A 15,986-nucleotide genomic window follows, 5' to 3' on the forward strand; every position below is an offset into this window, starting at 1 on the left:
GAGACGAAGGAAGAGGAGGAGAGCCACGTCGAACGTACTTAGCGCGGAGCTCGGGTCCACTCGAGCTCGACGTGGCAGCCTCCGCAGAAGAAACTCCTTCCGAGAGCGTTGTCGGAATAAACGAGGAAGTATCCTCAGGGAAGAGAGGCTCCAGTCACGACTTTCATCGGCGTTGTTACCGATCCACCTTGCTCGTCACACTCCAACGACGACAATGCCGTCGCGAGTCTCGAGTTTCGAGTCGGCAGCTCTTCGAGTTCCGACCGAGTCATTTATCCGACCTGATTTAAATTGTCAACGAGCTCACTACGAGCGTATATTCGGTTTCCTTTTTCCAGAGCCTTACACGTCCCTACTTAAGATCCTCTTTTTATCCCTCCTCTGCATCCACTCCAGAGGAACTGATTCCACGGATGAACCTGATCCTCGACGTGATTGGCAAAAAGATACGTCATTACATACGAAACTCGACATCCGAGCTAGACTGAGCGAGAAAAAAACACTTTCTATATTTAAAATAAAAAAGAAAGGAATTCTTGGGATAATAAGATTCTTATTTGCTATTATTAACGGAATAAGTGAGTGAAGTTATTAATTCTCAATACTTTTAGAAGATGTTTAATTGCCTTCGGCTAGGCTTCACCGAGCTTTTATTATTCATCGGTGATAGATTGTCCGTACGTACGCGACTTGGAATGAAATGTCGATTCATTTGAAAAAGTAATGAATAATAGATTCTTGTACTGAAGTAGAAGTTTACAGATTTATCGTGAATCCGGTGTTCTCTCACCGAGCTCGGCCATTTACCAGTGAACTCGTTCTTGCATCAACTTGCAACAATATTTACTCGTTAATGATCTCTTATAACAAGTATTACGTCGCTTGGGTTAAACCCAACATTTTATCCAAGAAATGACATAACTCCCCCCAATATTCCCAATCCCTGAAGGCAATTTTGTGCGCGAAATTTCGTTCTCCACAACCATTTCACCTCCATACAAAATTGTCATCGTTCGACTTGCACCGCCGATGATTCGCACGAGATACATTTCGCTGGATATCCAAGTAATTCCTTTATATTCAATCTAACATTCAATTAGCCACAAGTAATCAATTCCCAGAAGGTAAACGTTTAACTCAGTGCATACCATCTCGAAACCGAATAACGTCAAATGTTCAGTCTTCAGATAACAGGTAATTAATGCCATCCTGTACGGAAAACGAGTACCACCTATTTTATTTTTTTTCAGGTTCCTCGATACCCCTTCTCCGGTGGTCCTCTTTTTTTCCCTATACGTGTACTTTGGGGGGGAAAAAATAGTTCCTCGAGCAAGACGCCCCTGTCAGGATAAACGAGTAGGTGTCGTCGAGGGAGAAAGAGTCGAATCACTACACGTGGGCGTCGGCCGAAGTCACGCTCGAAGAACGACTTAAGGAAGCGAGTCCGACTCGTAACTTTTTGAGCCTCGAACCTCCGAGTCCGGAGCTTCGCGTTTCCAGCTTCGGCTCGCCATGGGTGATTTATTAGCCTGTAAACGGAGCATGAGAGATCCCGAGCGACGCACGGTGGAGTCGAGAGCTGCTCCATTATGAGCCACGTATGCTCGGAGTTAATCGATTCAAGAGAGAGACCGAGGGTTACGAGCGGCATTAGGCTCGAGATCGCTAATAAACCCCTTTTCTGGCGTAAACCGTTCTACGAGTGTCGGAACATCGCAAGGAAAATGCCCACGGTCGAGTCTCCGAGCAACAATCGGATACAAAATTACCATGGAAACCCGAAGAAACACACATAAACCATAATAGAGCATAATGTAGGGTGGAATTACGTTGCAACTATTCTGAATTTTCTATACTACATTGTTCTCTGCATTACTGAAAGAAGTAAATAATAAATTACCCGCAAAACCTAGGGAGGAAAAACACGTCAAATTTAACGGGGCCTTTGAAACTTACGAAACCGCGACGAGGCGGAATTTTATTATAACTTCGGAGTCAAATATTTATTAATTGGGCAGATGGAGAAACACTCGCAACTTCGTGTACGAGTCTAAAGTATTGGGTTGGTGTACGAGTTCGTGCGTTTTTTTTTTTAAACTAAATTTTAATCAACAAAAATTTGTTGACTTATGTATTATAAACCATTTTAAAGCCCGTTTTCTTTTTCTGTACTTATAAGATATTTAAGTTGGGTTTTAAGTTTATTTATGCGCTTTTATAAGTACAGAAAAACAAACAGGCTTTAAAATGGCATATAATACATGAGTAAAAAAAATTGTTGCGATGATTATAATTTCGTTTAAAAAAAAAAAAAGAAACGCACGAACTTATGCAACCCAATAAATACATAGTGGAAATTACGTTATCATTTCGGTATCTGGCCACAAGTGGAGCTGTTTCGATACGTGCCAATCGCGAGTTTCCTGTTTCGCGGGCATTTCGGCGATTCACCGTTATCGGTAGAAGGGGGTTAAAAAGAGAGGCACCGAATGCTGATAAAATAATAATTCACAGCGAACAGGGCTTCCGCGCAAATTGGCGGGGTCATAAAAAATCTGCGCCAATTATTCGGCGGGTCTCTTTATTGCCTAAACATTCATCCGAATCGCGGTATCAGCTGGTATCTCTGGCTCAAAAAGTTGATCAATTTGGGACACCTGTACACCCCCGGTTGATGAAATTCCCTTGATTGCCGGTGCACGCACCCTCCCCCGCCCCTCGAAAGAGTCACCGGGAGTGTACGTAAAATAAACTCGCATACGTCGGGTGCGATCGCAATTGGCCCCCGGCATTATTGGCTAAAGATTTATTTCGATAAAACGCCCGAACCCCTGGGCCGCGCCTTTCGAAGAATCGAGTTAAACAAAATAAATAAACGGAGCGAGAGAGAATAAAGAAAATAAACAACGCGGCGCCGCGTTAACGAAATCGCAATGATTGCGTGTGCGCTTTACCGAGTCGCACCGTGAAAACGATTTACGATAATTATTGCGCAACCTCGTTGGTTAAAATTATGCCCAAATGGCGGATAATCTACGTTTCTGCCTTCTCGAAGAGCAGATCCGTCGTATCGAGGTAATCAAGTTGCCCCGATCGCAGCTGCACACCTGCACTCTCCCTCGGTACTCTCAAATATGGTCTTCTCCGTGACGAGCAATTAGCAACTCTCACCTGAGTGTCTCCCACATCTTGGCTCGAATGAATCATCCCAAAAAAAATGTCGAGCATGATATCCACGTTTCCGATAACCCGAAGCACCTTTAACAAATTCTTCGCCACCTGACCTCAGAGTCCAAATCGCTATCAGTGCCAGATAACAGATTTAAAAAAAAAAAAAAGGTAAAATCGCAGGTCGAAGTTCTATTTCAAAATTGCACTTGGAATGGATAAATATGGAGTCATCGGTAAAATTGTCGCAATCCGTAGACTGGAAAGTAAGGCAAGGAAAAGCAGCTAATGACGGTCGGAATCAGCGCTGATGAAATAATCCGATTCTAAAAGTCATTGGATCTTCTTTGGTATTGAGCAACGGTAGGATCGTCTAATGACAAATTGTCGGAGAAATGACGGAAGGCGGGTATAATTTGATAATTTTCTTTTTGCAGCTAGCCAATTACCGCGCCGGCGCGTCAATCCGGTCTTTAGGCGGCAAAACGCGAGTGCATCCGACACGAAAGCCACATTCCGTGGCTAATTGCTCCCGATCGAAATCCCATTGAAGAATTACGCGCACATAAGCTTATCACGTACCCATCCCGCGAGTCGGTAACGCACGAAGCTCGTCAAGCTCGATAACACCGCCGCGGCTTCGATCCTGAAAAGCGATGCAAGGGAAAGCCGTTTAACGCGGAAGAGTAAATCAAATCATCCAAACTATCACCTCCATTATATTCCGACCCGTGGATATTCAATCCAGGCATATCACCTAATCTCCGATTTGAAATGCAAAAATAGAACAAATTATAACATTAGAAGAATCTCTCTTCAACGTCGAATAATTCAACCAAAGCTTGGATAAATTCGATCGCGATTAAATCCTAGATCCCACTGGGAGACATCGGCGATTTGGAGTCATCAAATAACACGTGACGATTTTTCGGAGCGATCGCTGCTAGCTCGACGTACGCCAAGCGTACCTATTGCCTAATTACAGGTTCTCAGCTGAAAATGTGGAAAAAAAAAAAATCTAAACTCGCCCACTCCATCGGAGAATGCATCTCGCGATCGAACTCCGAAACCGATTGAGCCGACTCGAGTCATCAAATGATACGTAAGATAATTTTTTGGACCGATCACTGCCAAGTCTATCTCCTCCGAGTGTAGCTATCACCTGATTAGAGGATTTCTCCTAGAAATATAGAACAGTTTTAGACTCGCACTCTCCATAAGAAACTCTATGTAGGATCGATTTCGCGGTGTACGCGTTTTTCCGCTATGTATATTAAGCTGGAATTGCCACTTTAGCACGAACATTTACCTAATAATAATTTTTTATTGTGGCAGTGCTAGCTTTATATAAAGCTGACATCGTCACCATTTTTCGGAAAAGTAGAGCAAAAAATTTTTTCCTTGTGCAATAAAATAGCTATGAATTAGTAACACATTTTGCAATAAATTTTATTATATTGTGCTAAAGTGGCAATTCCAGCTTTATATACATTTTTCCGCTCGGCTAGACGAAACGTGGGCCAAACGTCGTCGCGACGTCGCCGGATCACGTCGTGCACGCACCATTCTCAATTCGCACGCACCTCGGCATGTCGCTTTATATCATATATATATATCCACACCTTACATTCGACCTCCGACTCCCAAATTTGCAACAAGCAAAAGGTATTTAACCGTGTGGGCGAACAGCCGCCTAACATGGTACATTCGTTTATCCCTTCTACTGCAAATCGAAGTCTACACATATATAGTCTAAGGCCCAATTGTTACACATACACAGCGCACCCAAGCTCGTGCAGTCTTTTCACGTGGTGCATTGAAATTTACCCCTTCCATTGCAATGCAAGGTATATAGATATATGTGGTCTAAGGGTGCCGCCACTGTTCACTACATGAATCAACGCAATACGTCCATTTACTAATATATAATAATTCAACCCTATTCGAGACCGATCAATTATGTCGTGATCGAACTTGAGCCCATTGAGCCGACGTCGGTGACTCGAGTCATCGAATGACGCTCAAGAGAATCCTGCAAAACGATCGCTGCCAAGTCGACGTACGCCGAGCGAATATCGGCGAGCAAACGGTGTTTGCTCGCATTCGACGTGCGTACTCCGCCAGTTTTTTATACCTAGGGCCGCCTCATTACGCGCCGATGTACGGTCTTTCGGCCGCATGAAATTCGCCGGGCAAATACTTTCACGGCGCCGAAACGCCCGTCAAGCGCATCCGCAATGGAAATCGCGCGAAGTGCTGTTTAGGCGGTTTTTGGGGCCCGCGCGCATTGCGGCACCGAGCGGTGCAATGGCTCAATGGGTGCACTTACCGTCGGTAATATTGACACGCCCGCTCGTGTGCCGAGGACGAATTGAAAAGCACCGCATATTTCGAGCCGATTGGCGATCAATTGCATTAGCGAAAAGTCGCGGGAATGCGCGTTAAAGGTACATGGAAGCCCAGGTACGAGAGGTTTGTAATGCCTATCGAGATTGATAATCAACCTAAGATTAAAAATGAAAAAAGTCGTCTCGCTTTCGTTCAAGGTATTATCCTCGAAGTTTCGAAGTTGTAATAAAGTCACCGCATAATTTGGCGATTATTTACCATTTTTAACGAACGGATCGCTCCCTCGCATTTCTCGAATATCGGGGCGAAAGGGATACCGAGGTAGAGAACGCGACACTCGCAAATCGATCCGAAACCACTCGCAGACTGTTTTCCCTGCTGGTGAAAAGAGTTAAGCCTCTCCCGCCGGGAACACCTTTGGCACCGTGCCTGTGCATAATGCAGTCAGCGCTGATTTGCAGCAGGTTTATCTGTGCCCGGGACCGATTTTTTACCCCTGGGTGAACGCGGAAAAGGAAGAGAAACTGTAGGAAGATTTAATGACGGAGGGGATGTTAAGCAACCGCGGCTTACCCAAATCTATAGATACTTCGGATGGCGATAAATTAACGATCGGAACATTATCTTGGGTACGTTATTATTGAACTTCTAAATTTGTACTAAAATCAAATTCACATACTTAATACGAGGATAATTTTAGCTCTCCTGTGGACCGATTGATTAGAGTCCCTAAATGTTGCGAAACCGGTGGATTTGTCCGTACTGAATTTTTTATCGCTATGGAGGCGAGTAATCGCGACAAAAAAAAATAGAGTTTGGAAATACCGAATGGGGCCCTCGTAAACCAATTCCGAACTATCCGCAACCTGTATCTCCCGTTGATAAAAAGAGTTAAGCCTCTCCATTTAGAGACACCTTCGGCACCGCACCTCTGCATAATGCAATCTGCAAATCTGCGATTTGCGCTCGGGCTCGATTTTTTTATCAGAACCGCAGCGGGTGAACGGGGAAAGGCGGAAAAAAAACTGTGGAATTATTTGGTCGAAGTTGGATTAAATGGAAGGAATATTAAGCAGTTGCGGCTGACCCAAATGCATAAATATTCCAAATGGTGTTACACCAGAGCCAATATCTGCGTTATTGCCAAAATTCTGAATTTTTATCTCTAGACTCGATTGTTTAATTTGATGCTGAAATGGAGAAGGGACTTTAGTCGTCTATCAATGATTCGTGGAATATTAACTAATCGCCGCTTATCCGAACATTACTGACGTTCGAGTCGACTTCTCAACTGAAACCAAGTATTTCCAATTTGGCGGGGGTAAGTTCGGCAAGTTCGACAAGTTCGACAATTCGCGGTCGGGTACTTCGATTTTCGCCTCTACACCGTGACTCGCGTAAACGAACAATACACCGGAATAATGTTGTGCCACCGATTCAACGATCCTTTGGGATCATTTCACCCGATCGCGAGCTCTTTGATCGGATCGGCTTCTGGTCCACCTTTGACAGGATATTCATCAATTAGTCGTGGTTAATAGCGATCTAAGCGCGGAAACGCTGATTGTCACTCGCTGAATTCACTACGCGATAATGCAGGATTAGAGAAAGAGAGAGAGAGAGAGATTATATGTTAAGATTCTCTTCCGTACCTATGGAAGTAAATGGCACCGGTAAATGATACCGATGATACCACCGATGATCCGATTCAACGATGAATAAGTTGACTAATGATCTCCCTGAAAGAATTATCGGTCGAAAAGATCCCATACGGTAAAAAATCGGTGAACAGCAAGTATCGCAAATTGAATACTTTCGATTGGACGGGTAAAAATTTCGCTGACAAGGGGATATAAAATATTCATATGCATACATTACTTTTAAATCCACCATATCCTCGATTACCAATTTCTTCCAGCACTTTTCCACGCGATGACGCGGTTCTACCTCGTTAAAAAAAAAGAAAAAATACACAAAACATGCATTCAGATACAGCATACTAAACGTATAATACCCCAGCAGGTATATTTAATATTTAGGCTTAAAAACTGCCCGATAAAGAGTGATAAAATTCTAAACCAATTCAGGAATTTACGAGCATTGTACGGTAATTTACATGACCGTAATTTCTAATTTAACAATACATGAAATTTACGAGCATTCTCTCCAGTATATGGGCGACGAAGATGGGTAGAGATATGTAAGAGCGGTATTCGAGAATCCTGAAATATGAAATAATCAATGATTACCTGGAACGGCCGCCCTCAAACGACACTTTCTCGCGTCCTCGGCTTACTTTGCGTTCGGTCGATCCGAACTCGTGCGGACACTTCGTGTGAGGTTAACTTTAAGACCGTATGATTCACAATATCCGGTCGAGCCGACAGGTTACTGCGCTCATGATGCGCAATGACTGTCGCATTCATCCTCGCAGTAAACCCGATGGAAGGTAGGCCCAAGTGCACCAACTATGTACCTGGAGCCAAAACGCTCGAGCCGATATAACGAGGGGCGTCGATATCGGCCCGTGAAAATTCCCACGGACAATTGGAAATCGCCAAAATTCCCCCATACCCCAGCCCCGGCCCTAAACCCGAACTGCGGGGGAAACGGAGAGGGAGAGCCGCGGCCGCGGGTAATCGCTAAATGGCGGTATCGCGTGAAAACGATAAACGTTCTCGCATTACGCCGGTAACGCGCATTATTGCGCGTCGAGATGGAGCGTTTAACATAATGGCGGGCGGAACGCGGAATCGATGTAAAGTATACGCGTCGGCCGTTAACACGCAGGACCGCGTCTCTCTCGGTGCATCTCCGCACACCTCTGTGCACCTCTGTACACCTCTGCTCCCCGTAGCTCCTAAAAATCTCCACATTTCCGTGCCTCTCTGTTAACCCTACATAAATTCTCTGTCTTGATGAGAGGCCTCTCGTTTCTATATTTATTTTATATTTACATTTACGCGGGACATCTCGCCGTTAAAAAGGCTTCGACGCCCGAGCACCAAAGGACACTGACAAGGAAGGTATCCCAGGTCGATCTCCGAATTGACTTCTTTTATAATATGTCATAGTAGACTAAAAACTATGCGACACGTATTTTTTTTTATCTGCCATTAAACACTTTAAGGGGGTGAAACCACCATCCGAAGTAAGGCATGTCAAGGGGCGATTTGGCAGTTTCACCCACAAGGACATAATATTTTTTATCGTATCCACGTGGAAAAGCTTTCTCATAACGAGAAATGAAAAAATATAATTTTCTCAATTAAAAAAAAAAATTAAGGGGTGAGCCACCCCTCGCAGGCCTTACTTTGGTTGGTGGTTTGACCCCCTTAAAGTGTTTAATGGCAGATAAAAAAAATACGTATCGCTTGGTTTTTAGTCTACTATAACATATTATAAAAGAAATCAAATCGGAGAGATCTACCTGGGATACCTTCCTTACTAAATTCCCTACTTCCCTACTAAAATTCCGAACACAATTGTATACGAAATTTTATATCTTAAAAAATTTCAATTGCATGTTTACTACATTTCAATATTTATACCAGTGCATTCTCATTTCTGCCCGCGGAATTGATTGATTGCATTTGTTTCATATCAGAAAATTTATACGCTGAGTGAATCGAATTTTGGTCCACATGATCAATCTCGTTAGATTCCATCACATGAAAGTGTTTCGATTACATCGTTTCGTTAATTTAAAAAAATATATATATTTTACTCAACAATAGAACCAACTTTAGGTACCGAGGACAGTCGCGAAAAGACGCGTAAACTATGTTTCCGTGACATAAACTTATTTATATCGCGGAAAGCTACCTCATGGGAAGTTTGTAAGAAGCACAGAATACAAAGTCCGATCGGGGGTGAGGATTAAATGCATAAAATTACCTAAAGATTCAATGCGATCTGTCATAATATTTGAAGTGACTAACCAAACTTATTAACCAAAGAATTTTGTCGTACCGTAATATGTACTTGATTGTCCCCATAACATCCATATACTATAGATGGATGAATAAAAATGTTTATCCAGGCGAATATTTTTCTTAGCAAGTACATCTCGCCGGTTCCTCGGGTTCTCCACTCGTTCGGATTTAATCGCGGCGGACTCGTCTCCCCGTAAACCCGAAGAGAGGAACCCACCCTCTCTATGGGGGTGAAATTCGAGAGCTCGGGCGGGACCCGATCGTAGATCCCCTCACGATCGCCCGGACGAGGAACGAAAGAGCAACGTCGGTCCCCACCTGCCGGGCAGCTTTTCTTTCGTTTTCGGTCACTTCGCGGGCCACCTACGTAAAGGATCCTATTGTCCGAAGGGGAGCCCGACCACGACGAGCGGCCCGGATCGCGCCCGCTGCACCTGCTGCACCTGCAGCGCCAACAGCACGTGCTCTTCCCTGCGGAGAGCGTCTCGGCCTCTCTTGAAACTCGAGCCGGACCATTTTGCGGCCAATTTTGAAACCGAATACGTTTCTCAAAGAAAACATGGAAACAATTGTCTTCGAATGAATGCCAAAGAAGATTTGAAGAACATTTCAAAGGCCATTGTTACATAAATGTCTCCAAACTCAGGGGAGACCGCTTATTCTACGTGAAATTTTCACTAATAAGAGTAAAACCTTTTTGATGATAATTAACCTTTCAGCCAAACAGAATTCAGTCGAATCAATTAGTAACCCTTGTAACCCTCCTCGCATAGGAGAATAACCCATCCTTATCCGTACAAATATATAAGCGAATCTCGCGCATGTAAAATTCTCTATTAAATCGTATTAAATTAGTACATCCGGCAGTATTGTCTTTTTATTTTCACCTGGCCAGCCAATAATCCAGAAACCGCCGGGTAAACTGTTAGACCACGGCACGAGGGAGATCGTGTTCATCGGATATTCATTTTTAACACGTTGCGCATTTTATTTGACAGCTATGTCACCCGAATATGGGTGACGTGGCGGTCAACGTGTTAAGGCGGAACGAGATCGATGCTTTCCACCACTTTTCGAGCAAAATCCAGGTTCCCATGCGGAATCGTCGCAGGTTTCGCCCTCGACAGGGCCGTCGCACGAAAGCATAATGATCGGCTGCACCTGCCGCGCGGTTTTTCTTTATGTCCCGGCCACTCCACGTCGAGCCATCCACTTCGCCCGAGAGCAAACTTAACCGCGATTACAGGCCTCCGTGCCCACTTCACCTGTTTTACGAACGCACGACTGCGCCCTTGTTATATCGATCAAAGAAACTCCCCACGGTCGTCCTTTAAGAACTTTGAAAACCACCTTTACCCGAGACCCAGGTCCGGCATTCATTCCAAATCTGATCATCATGCGCCTCGACGAAGGATCGAGGATTTTTTTTTTTTTAATCCGTGTCCACCCCCCGACCGGACTTGGAATTTTGTGCTCCTTAGGGACTTCCCATGGGCTCCCTTTGCTCGATATATCGGAAGAAATGATGCCCTACGTGTCATTATTAAATATTTCAAATTATCCCTCGATCGGCATCGTCGACGACTTCGCAATTTGGCAGCGAAATCACGAGGATAAATAATCGTTTAAGGGGATGTGAAAGTGGCATCCGAAAGCTCAATTGTTCATAAAACTTTTCTACGGACTAGGTGTCTCAAATCGTTTCATACTTTAAAACGTGATTATGAAGACCCTAAGGTAGGTCCTGAAACTGGCGAAATTTCATTTTTTACAAACTATTTTTAAAGTACTTATAAACAAATTTGAGAAGAATTGAAATTCCATGGGTTTCAGGACCTTCCTTATAGTCTCCCTATTCACATTGTAAAGTTTCAAACTATTCGGTAAACCGAGTTGGGAGAAATGTTTTATAAACAATATCTCTTCGACGCCACTTTCACATCACCTTAAGGACTTTCTGAATGATACCCCTAAATTTACCGTCTACAAAAAATGTTTCACTTTCGGTATTACCGCAGGAATCTTTATAAAAACTCACGTCCGTTAAGGAATTAAACGATTATACGTTTAAATTAAGCCCGTAAGTCTCAATCGCCCTGCAAACCGGAAGACGTTATCGCAGCTGGAAGAGGCAACCAATGAATTTACGTCCCTTTCAGGAGGCGCGTCGTTTTTTCAATTTTTCTCCCCTGAATAAGAGGCAATGGAAGCCGAAGATGGGCGAACGGTTAAGATAAGACGGCCTCGTAATTCCTTCCCTCGACGAGAAGTGGAGTTATCGCCTCCGGTAGACGCCGGAAAAGTAGACGAGCACCATTGCCACCTTTCTGTACATGTATGCGTGTACATATAAATGGTATATATACGCAATGCGAGCGAGTACGAGCAGTAGGAGGTGGCGGTACACGGCGGTATGCGCACGTGGCGGATCAAACGTCACGTATGCAAATGCCTCGCGTCGCCGAAGCACCGGCCTTTCTCAGACGCATCAGGAGAATGCCCCGGCAATTAGGTCGGACCGTTACTCGCTCGCAATGACGTAACTCGGATGCTTCGTAGGTGCAATGCCTTCTCGAATCCCCCCTTGGATAGGAGAAACGACTTGCCACGCCCTACGGTGTCTTTGCCGCCACTTCGAGAGCATCCCTCCGCGAGTGGCGGCGATTCCGCGGCAAGACTCGAAGCGCGATCGATGAGACTTGCGCCTAAAGGTCGGTGCTAGAAAATTTTAAGTAACGACTTGCCGATTAAATCGGCTCCCTAAGAAAAGTTACCGGGTATAAATATCGAATTATTGGGAAATTAAAATTAAATATCGTCCGTTTCGTTGCTGTCGAGTCGGGAACGTCCCTCAAAGTTCGTAACAAGACTCAAAGCGCGATCGATGAGACTTGCGCCTAAAGGTCGGTGCTAGAAAATGTTAAGTAACGACTTGCCGATTAAATCGGCCCCCTACGAAAAGTCAGTGTGAAAGAATGTCGAATGATTGGCAAATTAAAATTAAAAATCGTCCGTTTCGTTGCTGTCGAGTCGGGAACGTCCCTCAAAGTTCGTAACAAGACTTGAGGCCCGATCGATGAGACTTGCGCTTAAGAGACGATGCCGAAAAATTAAGATCTATATATTAACCATTTAATTAGCTCCCTGGAAAAGTTACCGTATCATAAGATTTAATTTCAAATTAATTTTCGGAAATTGGTCAGCGGTTTCATTCTTGTCGCGCCAGAAGCACCCCTACTAATGGAGGCGATTTCAATCCCCGATCGACGGGGCAACGCCAAAGAAACGGTTCCGAAATATTCTAAATAATTATATTAGCGTTTCGACTGACTCCCTGGGGGAAGCTGCCAAGTCACTGGATTTAATGTCGAATTGCTAGGAAATGAAAATTAAAGATCGACAATGGTTTCGTTACAGTCGGCTTGGGAGGACCTTTTATGGTGCCGGCTAATCCTTAGCAAGACTCGAAGCTCGATCGATGGGATTTGAGCTTAAAGGGCGGTGCCGAAATATTTTAAATAACGATATTAGCGGTTTGAGTGAGACCCCCTGGGGGAAGCTGCCGAGTCATGAAATTTAATTTCAAATTGCTAGGAAAGTCTCGTGATACCAATGGTTCCTCGGTTAACTAAAAGTCCGATCGATGAAACCGACATTTAAGGGAGTACCGAAATATTCGAAATATCGACAGTAAAATTTTAACCAACCTTCTTGGAGAAGCTCTCCCCGCGATTTCGAATTATGCCGAGTTAAAATGACCCCGTCCAAAATGTTTCGATCTTTCAAACACTTTCAAATACTAATAACTGTACCACAACGAAATATTGTTCTCAGGGAATTATTTTCTTAATTGAAAGAAAAACCATTTTACTCATATAAGCTCAAATAAATCGGATGCAACATTTCTTCGAAATTGTGGCAATTTAATTGAGTTTATCCGAGTCAAATTCTTTGAATTGACAAAAACAAATTTCTTTCATTCAATGAATTTCATTTCTCGGTGTACCATATTTGAAAGAAATATTTTAAACAGGGTAACCCAGTTTAACCCTTTCGTTACGACCGCCGACTATAGTCGGCATCCGCGCGACGATCTTTATGTACAAGCGCCGACTTTAGTCGATAACAAATTCTGCCATATCGAGTATCTTTCGATTGTATTGACCCGTATAGGATAAATAATCCCAAAGGTACATTTTGAACATGCGTAACACAGTTTGGCCATCGAGACGAGACAAGAAGATCAGCTATTGGAATAACTTCTAATTTCTTAAAAGTCCATGATTAGACTTTTATTAGGAAATTTAATAATGTAATGATACGACAAAACAGTTGTTATTTAATACTTAGAAAAGTGTACATACAAGAGGCAGTCAAGGAGGCGTTGTTCAGATGGAAGACGTAAGTTCGAACACCGAAGACTGCCGAAGCGCAATGTGCACCCTTTCGGTGCGGTGTCGCATTCAGTGGCGGTCGTCTGGCGGAGCGGACTATCATAATGAAAGTATCAACCCTCATTTCATTGAAGTCATCCCTACCATAACAACATGCAACGTCCAGCAACTTTGCAACATCCTCTGAGTCCAAGCGTTCGAGCACTTTCAAACATCGAGATGCGAAGGAGAAAAAGAACTTGAAAACCAACTTTGCATACTAAAAGTTCACGACAGCATGGTACGCCGAACTGGCGGGAGGCCACAGAGACCATCGGCGTTAAAAGACGCTAGATGCTCGGGAGAGGCAGAAAGCGCAGGAATTCGGATAGATTCGAAGGAATTCGAGATAGAGGAACCGCGGAGGAGAATGACTCCCGAATGGCTACGACTCGGTCGTATTCCGCGTTTTCCGTGAATCGTGCCTTGCCTCTTCTGCCTCTCTCACCCCCGACCAGGGGCTGAATAACGGAGCCCACCTACACGTACGGGGCGCGATCGTTGCATTTCTTATTCCCGGCAAGGGCTATAAAATCTCCCCGGTCCGCCAAAGAGAGAAAAAGCAGGGAAGAACCGCGACCAGAGAGATAGAGAGAGGGGGGAAGGGGGGGGCACTTCCGGGGAAGATTCCGCGTGTATCGATCAATCCCGAAGGCTGCAGTCACGAACGATTATTCTCCGATTTATATCCCCGACCCGGGGGAGAGAGGTCCTCAGAGGAGCGGGACGAGAATCACCATCGCCAAGGAAACGAACGGAACGCCGCCTGGACAAAAAGTTCCCAAGGGAAGAAAGGAAACCCGCGGTCTTGAAATTTCGAAAGTGGCGAACCGGAAAAGCAAGAAATTGAGGAAAATGAGAACCGCCGAGCGAGCCGTAGGAAACCTCGGCGCGGAGTCGGGACTCGTCTAGGTCCACGTCCAAAACTTGTGCGAGGGACATTTTCTATTATAAAAATGGGGAATACGGGGGCTGTCGTCAGTTTTGGGTGATCGGTGTCTTCGTCGAGTCGTTTGCGAGGGTATAGAATTACTGGTGCATCTCAGTTGACGTGGATTTGCTGCAGAGGACTTGCTAGAAAGTGGACATGCTGACGCAGGGAAGGTCCCGGGAGTCGTGGAACAAACGATCTCTGGCAGTGCCACGGAGAAAGACTCTTGCCGGATCTCTTGGCTTGGATGATAGAGAGGCGATGACGAGGCGGAAGGAGAGGAGGAAAAAAGGATCCGTACCGCTACGGTCTCCGAAACTCGAATCTAGGATCTCGAAAGCAGCCACGGTCATGCCCCGTCAGAAGGGACCATCAAAAGACCGCCCAGACCCCAAAGTGGACGCCTTTGTTTAACGACCTGTTACCTGTTACCGGTGTCAAGGTTCCCCACGTAACCGGTTCACGGAATGGTCTTCCCTTCGGCCTCTTTCCTCCGTCCCTTCCCTCCTGCCTATCCTCCCCCTTCGTCCCTACTTTCCTCCCCGCATCCTCCGCGTTCCCCGACCCTCCGTCGTTCCTCTCCTTCCACTTCATTTCCTCGTCATTTCCTCCGTACAGCCCTAATTTCTGCCTCTTTCCGCCCTTTCCTCGGCTCCACTCTTCGGGCGTCTCCGTAGCCTCTCCCCTTCCATCTTCGTTTCTCCCGCGAGAATGTCCTCGACAAGATGTATAAGAATATAACTCCTCTCTCGTCGATTTTCCTCATTAATTTTTCTCAGTCCCTCCCCTTTTCTTCCTCATTCTTTTTTCCCCCTTCATGCCCGACACCCCGGTGATCCGACCGGTCGGGAGAGACAGGCTTTCTCCCTTTTTTCCCGCCCCTTTCTTGTTCTTCCCCGCATTTCTCCCGATCTCCTTCTCCTCCTTCCATCTCGGCTTCTCTCTTCTAACTCTTCCTTCGACCGAAAGGCCATTCTCCTTCCCCCTCTCACCTGGCTCGAATCCTCGGGCCCTCGGCTTGACCCTGCCGCTATCTCCTCCGCTCGGCCATACACACCAAGAAGAGGTTCCAACAGGGTCCATGACCGCTCTCGTCCGATATTCCCTTCTGAGCCAAGGGATCGGAATGCGTGGGCTCGGAACTCGATCTCCCCGAACGATTGCGCGAAG

General features: G+C 45.1%; 1 protein-coding gene across 3 annotated transcripts in view; it reads right to left on the reverse strand.

Moving 5' to 3' along the window:
• LOC105694704 (fasciclin-3) overlaps positions 1-15,986 on the reverse strand; it is a 409,158-nt gene that overhangs the window by 370,864 nt on the left and 22,308 nt on the right. The gene's annotated exons all lie outside the window — the stretch shown is intronic.

Source organism: Orussus abietinus, unplaced genomic scaffold (assembly GCF_000612105.2).
Source record: "Orussus abietinus isolate OABI.00-Male unplaced genomic scaffold, Oabi_2.0 scaffold48, whole genome shotgun sequence".
Lineage (NCBI taxonomy): Eukaryota > Metazoa > Arthropoda > Insecta > Hymenoptera > Orussidae > Orussus > Orussus abietinus.